At 31.6% G+C, this 9893-nt stretch overlaps 1 pseudogene; it reads left to right on the forward strand.

Moving 5' to 3' along the window:
- Positions 1–257: 257 nt before the first annotated feature.
- The window catches only part of LOC131687471 (sodium-dependent phosphate transporter 1-like), a 16777-nt pseudogene continuing 7141 nt past the window's right edge, over positions 258–9893 (forward strand).

The following is a 9893-nucleotide window of genomic DNA, read 5'->3' on the forward strand; positions in this document are numbered from 1 at the left end:
CACCTTTTTGCCGCTTGAAAACACTGTGCACCTGGGACTCTTCTGTGCACCAACTTACTCGAAAAGTTGAAAAAATTCCATTTTGACACATCGTCGGAAACTTCTGCGTATTGAAATGTCCAAAATTATTGATTTTCAACTGCCAACAACTTACTCTTCCCGAACTTTCCCGAAAAGTTGAAAAATTTCATTTTGACGCATCGTCGGACCCCGCTGTGCATAGCAAATGTCCAAATTGATTTTCAACTCCCAACAACATGCCCTTCAGTAGGTGTTTATTTCTAAACAATTGAAAGATAACCGCATCAACTTTAACTCCAATAAACGGGAAAGTAACGCAAAATGTATCGCGATAACCGATGAACCGACGATGACGATGAATACAACGATACAATTATCGACGATGACATTATCGTTAACGGAATTTCCGATGACGATACATTATCGTTAACGAGTAACGCCGATAAATTATCGTAAAAAATGTATCGTGATATATATATATATATATATATATATATATATATATATATATATATATATATATATATATATATATATATATATATATATATATATATATATATATATATATATATATATATATATATATATATATATATATATATATATATATATATATATATATATATATATATATATATATATATATATATATATATATATATATATATATATATATATATATATATATATATATATATATATATATATATATATATATATATATATATATATATATATATATATATATATATATATATATATATATATATATATATATATATATATATATATATATATATATATATATATATATACATGTATGTTTACCAGCACATAAATGGAAGAATTTATTTTATGGAGATCTATTACGCGAATGCACGGTGTCTTTGTCCAACAACTGTGGTGCAATTTATTGTTGCATCGATTAACATTTTTCCAATCCATATATCTAACTTTTTTGGCGAATTCACCTGCGAAGGTGACTATAAGAATCATTCAATAAAAGAATGTACATATAGTGAAAAGTTCCGTTTTCGAAACATATTTCCAATGATACGAAGACATAACGAAGTGTTGGTGGACGTGGGTAAAGTTAATTCATAAAAAATGGCACATTAAAAAAAAATATTTTGGCGATACAGAGAGTGTTAGTATATTCATTCTTTTTCCATATAATCACTGCACAATTAAACAATATTTCTTCAAATATCATAGCAGAATACTGAAAATTGAGCCAGTGACAGAGAATCTCTGGAGGTATCTCGTTCAAAACTTGCTTTGTGGTGTACATCATAAATCAAAATATATTGCACCAATCGTTTTCAAGGTTTGCACAGTTCTTCTACATTTTCCCTAGGTAGTGATCGAAGCTTGTATTTTTTTCTTGATATTTGAATTTTTCGTAGCATTCTGCAGCTAAAAATGCAATTTTCGTTAAAAAAATCAAAAACTTATTTTTGTGAACAAAGTTATGATCTTCAATGATGTTATGGTATGAAGGAGAACTGTGCAAATTTTCAAACAATTTGGTTCAGTAGATTTTGAGTTATGCTGTACATCGCATTTATTCGAGGTGTCTCCTGAAGATTCACTGTAACACTCCCAATTTTCAACATTTTGCGGTAAACATTTATGAAAATATTGCTTAAATGTTGCATTATAGACTGAATAGACTAACATTCTCGGTATCGCCATTTTTTTAGTACAATATTTTTTTCAACAATAATCCTACCCCCTAATCCTAAGCAAGAACTGATTTCATCAGTAGGTGTCGACTAACGGGTAAAATTGAACGAAGATCGCCGACCACGCCACCAAATATTCGATTGGTTCCTTTTATGGGTCATCGTGAATTCGTCCTATATAACAGTGTTGCATTCTTTCAGCATTTTGCTTACACCCCAGGCCCGTAGCCAGGATTTTGTTTCGGGAGGGGCTTAAAAATTATTGCATAAATGTATTAATTCTGATGACTTGAAACAATCACTGGAAACTGAACGTAATTATGAAAAGTTCTTAGTGAAAACAATTCCAAAAATAAGACAATAGACACTAAAAACTCTAATAATATGTTGCCTGTTACAAGAAAGGCTATAGTGCATCGACGAATTAAATTTGATTATTTTTGATTTACAAGTTAGAAATTTCTCTAGTTACAAAAATGAATAGTCAAGAGCTCAAAGTATTAAGGGCTGCTTGAAAATGCTACGCTGCATGCTACGCTGCTTGAAAATGCTACACATTCGATACACCTTTACAATTTGTAGAAGACGCTAAATTGGAATGAGTAGAAAAATATCCAAAAACCCGTCTCATGAAACTTTACACGCATTTGCTAATTAGAAGAACGAAACCAACGTCAAGGTTGTCCCCATGAATAAGAATATATCAGTGTGAAATCAAAGTTTACCGTTGCAAAGAATGTCCGAACAAAGTGAATGTCGAAATTTGCTTCAAATCTTCTGATAAGGCAGGCGATTTGTAGATGCAGAAAATAGGTTCAACTCCTATTTTCATGATCAGGTTTCTTTCTACTATTACTAGCTCTTTGACTTCATCCGAAGTTTGCGTTAACTCGACTTTATGAAATTTTCAATTTAAATGATACTGATCATGTCGTAATCAAAACAATCCTGAAAAAAACACATGTTTTTTTTCATTTGACTCTCATAGGTAATGGGTTAAAGACTATCTTCGACAACATTATCAGGCAACTCAGAATAACTATCTTTTTATCTATTTAAGTTGATTCTTTTTAGGTACTTTTTATATCATTGTACTTATGAATTAAAAATATCGTAGACTGATTTTCCTAGATCCCTAAAACTATAGTAAAAGTCAAAATGTAAAGTGAGTGCAAAAACTACTGAATTCACTACAAAGCAAGAATGCCTTAGCTCTATTGACTTTTGACAATCTTGCAAAACCGTTGTAACTTGAGAAGATTACCTAGATTAAGTAAATATTATATTTGAACATTTTGGTTTTATTTATTTATTTGAAGGTTTTATTTCGGAATTCATGGGGTTTTGGACAATGTCAAATATATATTTCATTGATTTAATCTACTAATGGAAACTACCCAGAATTTAATCTACTGAGCGAAACTGCTCAGAATCTATTCACAAATCGAAAGAAAATTACTTAGCACTGATCACTCAATGCTTCTAATTTACATAAAATTTGGTAAATATAACATTGATGACACCAATATAACTAGAGACTATAAACATAGATAATAATTTCAGCATCACTTGCTCCCGACACATGGAAGAGAACACATCGCACTTGCACCTAATTTGCCGAGGCTTTCTTTTAGAGTTGTCTGTTTTAAATTACAGCAAATTATCCGTTTCCTGTAAAACTTTTGCAAAACTCTTTGCCAATTCATTAAACAAATATGAACACTAATCTGTTTAGTAATAGGTTTGTTTGTGAATAAAAATAATTAGCTCTTGATTTTTTTCAATCATCATCAAGATTGGAAGAGATGTATGATTTCTTGAAGAAAGTTGTAATGTTTGTCTGATTACATGTTTGTTTTATCACTATTTGGGAAAAAGTTTCAATTAAAGTTGTTGCACCTAACGCAACGAAGACGAAATGAGAAGATCAGAGCGCAATTCGGAAAGAACTCGTGTTGAGTGTATAGTAAAGATAGAAGAGTGATCTTGAGTCGATTTAGATTGGTTGATTTTTTCCTCTCTTTGCTCTCTTATTTAAGATTATCTCTCTCATTTTATTCCAAGAAGAGCAAAAACGGAACGAAAGACTGTCACATACTTAAGACATGAAATCGAAACTGTTATCCCAACTTATTGACTTATAGATTCAATCAGTCCCAACATTTTAGTCCCTCTTCGTGATTGCCTATTATTTTACCACTTTTTGCCCGGTCCACTTTTAAAAGAATTTTTTTTGCACGTTTGTCGAAGATATCACGGATTTACGGATTAACAGTGTATTAGTACGGAACGAATTACTCGTAACAATGAAATGAAGCGTTAATAAAAATGGTATTGCGTTAAAATGACGCGAAATGAAAATTCTATTCTCGGCTCAATCGTTCTCAGATAAATTGAAATACTTTTTGTGTAGCGCAGAGTAGTGTACAGAGAACAGAGTGTACAGTGTGCACTGACCTAATACAGAAATTCAAAATTGTGCGCAATTCAAAAACTTATCATTTAAAAATAACAAACTGGGTCGTGGGTCTTTTATATATTTCCTTATGTAAACAATAAAAATAATATAACGAGTTTATGTGGTTGTCCTACAGATCTCGCGCAAGCGCTTAGCCATTGCACGTGGAAACCTGTTTACGAGGCGAGGAAATATTTTTTTCCTCACCAACTATGTCTTGGGGGGGAGTAGTTCATTTCTATCTCGCTATTGTACATTTCCGTGTCATCATCGTAGTTGCTGCCTTTATGTTCGCGAATATCTTCCTTGCTTTTCGCCCTCAATAATTGCCCTTCCAAATAGATTCCATTTCTCCCAAATGTGACATTAATCTGCGAGTAAGCGGTATCCGATCTTGTAGCGGAACATTCATTTTCTCATAGTCCATATACAGAAGGATCTTAATTATAGCATTGTCACACACAACCTTGTGCTTTAAGTTGTGCGAAATGAATGGTTTCGTCTGCACTAATTTGTTGAGCGCTAAATGCCTGCCATGATAGAACTGAATAGAGCCGGTTTCCGAAAGTCTAATCTCTATTTACACCTTCAGGATGCGAATGATCAATAATTTTATAATCACCGCATTTGGCTGGAGCACCAATTCTTGCTTCTGCTAATCACTAATCTCGACAGATTATTACAGCTATAATTAAAGTAACAGTCTCTTGTATTCTTCAGACAAGGCACACAATATAAAAGTTACTTTTTTGTTGTTCGCTTCGCACTGGCTCGAGCAAAAGCATAAAGCACACTGAATTTCGTGACCATTGCCTTCGGTGGTTAGAAATAGCCTTCTTTAACTTTTTCTCAATAATTTGTTCAAACCAAATAAGCAACAAGTTTTGTTAAAAGTCACCGGTTTTTTAAATTTATTTTTGAAAAATTTCGGGGGGGGCTTTAGCCCCCTAGCCCCCCCTCTGGCTACGTGCCTGTTACACCCGAATTTTGATTGATATTGAACGTTTTTCGCAAGTGCAAGATTTAGTGGTCATTTTAGGGCAGAGCTGTTCGGCCATCATCCAGCAATGTTGATTTAACTTCAGATGAAGTGATTGCCAGTGCAATTTTCAATTTAATTTTCAATTTAATTTTTGACAAATTCATGCAATTCATCAGTATTATATTGTCATTCCACGGTGTGTTTGATAGAAAAATTTTATTCGAAGAAAATCGGCATCGCTAAAACTTCAGCCTGTGATAGAATGAGCTTTCCCTTTCATTTGAAAGTAAAATTAAAATATTCTGTCGGGGGCTCTAGAACAACTTTTTATTTTAAAGCCTTTGGTTTGAAAACTTAGGTTTTTCAATGAAACTGGTTCACATTTTTGCCCCTAGGTAGAACTTTAGATATTCAAATATTACCAAAAGTGAGAATCTGATGCACAATTTTATTGTGTACAACTTTGTAGAAAACTACATCGCGATCTAAAATCGCCAGAGAAAGCCATTGAATTTTTATCAATGTTTCTAGATTCGCACGGGGCCTATTGGTTAAGAAGCTTTATTCCAAAAACATTTTTATTTGTAAAAAAATGGATTGCCTTATTTTAACAATGTGCTCAGAAGAACCTGAATGCTAGCAAAGTCCCACCTTTAAGCCTAAAAAACATAATTCCAGATTCCACCGTTTTATGCGCTCGAATGATATTTTAGAAGCATGGAGATATATAGAGAAAAGTAGATAAAATTTGAACGAAATTAAGACTCTTTTGAAAGATGCTGGGTAATGCAACAAAATGAAACAGTTTTTTTCTGTCACAGATATATTTGTTTCTTCTTTTTTTCTTCACTCATTCTGAAGTATGCTTGATGTAATCTTGAATCCACCTTTTTGCTCGTTAGCATCTTGTGGGATATATTTAGCCTAATTTTTAACTTTATATTTCATCAAACGCGATTAAATATTCAGTCATTTGATTTGATTTCGATTGAGAATCCTGATTGACAGTTTCATGAAAGATAGAAAAATAATTCGATGAGATTTATGTTCAAGTTTGTTAACTTTTGGGAATCGCTGTACATTGAACAGAAATCGCAATAGTAAATGAGAAATAAAGGTTTTGTCTATTGTACGAAGATAGCGATCTCAATATAAAAATAGATATTGAAAGTATCATCTTTACCCGAAAGACGTGTTGCTGTTAATGTCTTCAGATTCTGAACTGAACTGGCAACTCTGTCTTTGTTCTTATCCCATATCATAAGGGGAAATCTTCAATAAACAGACTTGTATTACTTTGAGAATTTACTGAATGTATGGTCCAGCCTGATATTTTCTTGTTCGTTTTCTGTTGTGATCCGTGTACAACGAGAAACGACTCCGGAATTTCTTCTTAAAGGAAATTATGAAACATGATTTTGTTCTTGTTTCTAAGATTATGTGAATGTTAATCGATTATTGACTTCAATTTCATACACTACTTCATCCAAAAAAAATCGATGGAAATTCTGTTACGCATATAAATCGATGGATGATAGCGTTGAATTATTCAATTCAGTCGATCCACCATGCTTTCAGGAGTATTGGTTTACAGATGCCGATTTTTTTTGAATAAAGTTGTTGGACGAAGACACCGTGCATTCGCGTAATAGATCTCCATCAAATAAATTCTTCCATTTATGTGCTGGTAAACATATATATATATATATATATATATATATATATATATATATATATATATATATATATATATATATATATATATATATATATATATATATATATATATATATATATATATATATATATATATATATATATATATATATATATATATATATATATATATATATATATATATATATATATATATATATATATATATATATATATATATATATATATATATATATATATATATATATATATATATATATATATATATATATATATATATATATATATATATATATATATATATATATATATATATATATATACATGTATGTTTACCAGCACATAAATGGAAGAATTTATTTGATGGAGATCTATTACGTGAATGCACGGTGTCTTTGTCCAACAACTTTATTAAAAAAAAATCGGCATCTGTAAACCAATACTCCTGAAAGCATGGTGGATCGACTGAATTGAATAATTCAACGCTATCATCCATCGATTTATATGCGTAACAGAATTTCCATCGATTTTTTTTGGATGAAGTAGTGTATGAAATTGAAGTCAATAATCGATTAACATTCACATAATCTTAGAAACAAGAACAAAATCATGTTTCATAATTTCCTTTAAGAAGAAATTCCGGAGTCGTTTCTCGTTGTACACGGATCACAACAGAAAACGAACAAGAAAATATCAGGCTGGACCATACATTCAGTAAATTCTCAAAGTAATACAAGTCTGTTTATTGAAGATTTCCCCTTATGATATGGGATAAGAACAAAGACAGAGTTGCCAGTTCAGTTCAGAATCTGAAGACATTAACAGCAACACGTCTTTCGGGTAAAGATGATACTTTCAATATCTATTTTTATATTGAGATCGCTATCTTCGTACAATAGACAAAACTCATTTACTATTGCGATTTCTGTTCAATGTACAGCGATTCCCAAAAGTTAACAAACTTGAACATAAATCTCATCGAATTATTTTTCTATCCTTCATGAAACTGTCAATCAGGATTCTCAATCGAAATCAAATCAAATGACTGAATATTTAATCGCGTTTGATGAAATATAAAGTTAAAAATTAGGCTAAATATATCCCACAAGATGCTAACGAGCAAAAAGGTGGATTCAAGATTACATCAAGCATACTTCAGAATGAGTGAAGAAAAAAAGAAGAAACAAATATATCTGTGACAGAAAAAAACTGTTTCATTTTGTTGCATTACCCAGCATCTTTCAAAAGAGTCTTAATTTCGTTCAAATTTTATCTACTTTTCTCTATATATCTCCATGCTTCTAAAATATCATTCGAGCGCATAAAACGGTGGAATCTGGAATTATGTTTTTTAGGCTTAAAGGTGGGACTTTGCTAGCATTCAGGTTCTTCTGAGCACATTGTTAAAATAAGGCAATCCATTTTTTTACAAATAAAAATGTTTTTGGAATAAAGCTTCTTAACCAATAGGCCCCGTGCGAATCTAGAAACTTTGATAAAAATTCAATGGCTTTCTCTGGCGATTTTAGATCGCGATGTAGTTTTCTACAAAGTTGTACACAATAAAATTGTGCATCAGATTCTCACTTTTGGTAATATTTGAATATCTAAAGTTCTACCTAGGGGCAAAAATGTGAACCAGTTTCATTGAAAAACCTAAGTTTTCAAACCAAAAGGCTTTAAATAAAAAGTTGTTCTAGAGCCCCCGACAGAATATTTTAATTTTACTTTCAAATGAAAGGGAAAGTTAATTCTATCACAGGCTGAAGTTTTAGCGATGCCGATTTTCTTCAAATAAAATTTTTCTACCAAACACACCGTGGAATGACAATATAATACTGATGAATTGCATGAATTTGTCAAAAATTAAATTGAAAATTGCACTGGCAATCACTTCATCTGAAGTTAAATCAACATTGCTGGATGATGGCCGAACAGCTCTGCCCTAAAATGACCACTAAATCTTGCACTTGCGAAAAACGTTCAATATCAATCAAAATTCGGGTGTAAGCAAAATGCTGAAAGAATGCAACACTGTTATATAGGACGAATTCACGATGACCCATAAAAGGAACCAATCGAATATTTGGTGGCGTGGTCGGCGATCTTCGTTCAATTTTACCCGTTAGTCGACATCTACTGATGAAATCAGTTCTTGCTTAGGATTAGGGGTAGGATTATTGTTGAAAAAAATATTGTACTAAAAAATGGCGATACCGAGAATGTTAGTCTATTCAGTCTATAATGCAACATTTAAGCAATATTTTCATAAATGTTTACCGCAAAATGTTGAAAATTGGGAGTGTTACAGTGAATCTTCAGGAGACACCTCGAATAAATGCGATGTACAGCATAACTCAAAATCTACTGAACCAAATTGTTTGAAAATTTGCACAGTTCTCCTTCATACCATAACATCATTGAAGATCATAACTTTGTTCACAAAAATAAGTTTTTGATTTTTTTAACGAAAATTGCATTTTTAGCTGCAGAATGCTACGAAAAATTCAAATATCAAGAAAAAAAATACAAGCTTCGATCACTACCTAGGGAAAATGTAGAAGAACTGTGCAAACCTTGAAAACGATTGGTGCAATATATTTTGATTTATGATGTACACCACAAAGCAAGTTTTGAACGAGATACCTCCAGAGATTCTCTGTCACTGGCTCAATTTTCAGTATTCTGCTATGATATTTGAAGAAATATTGTTTAATTGTGCAGTGATTATATGGAAAAAGAATGAATATACTAACACTCTCTGTATCGCCAAAATATTTTTTTTAATGTGCCATTTTTTATGAATTAACTTTACCCACGTCCACCAACACTTCGTTATGTCTTCGTATCATTGGAAATATGTTTCGAAAACGGAGCTTTTCACTATATGTACATTCTTTTATTGAATGATTCTTATAGTCACCTTCGCAGGTGAATTCGCCAAAAAAGTTAGATATATGGATTGGGAAAATGTTAATCGATGCAACAATAAATTGCACCACATTTCCACATGATTTTGTAAAATAATACAATCCGTTGAAGAATGAATCGATTATTGACTTCAATA

The sequence above is a fragment of the Topomyia yanbarensis genome, chromosome 3 (assembly GCF_030247195.1).
Source record: "Topomyia yanbarensis strain Yona2022 chromosome 3, ASM3024719v1, whole genome shotgun sequence".
Taxonomy (NCBI): domain Eukaryota; kingdom Metazoa; phylum Arthropoda; class Insecta; order Diptera; family Culicidae; genus Topomyia; species Topomyia yanbarensis.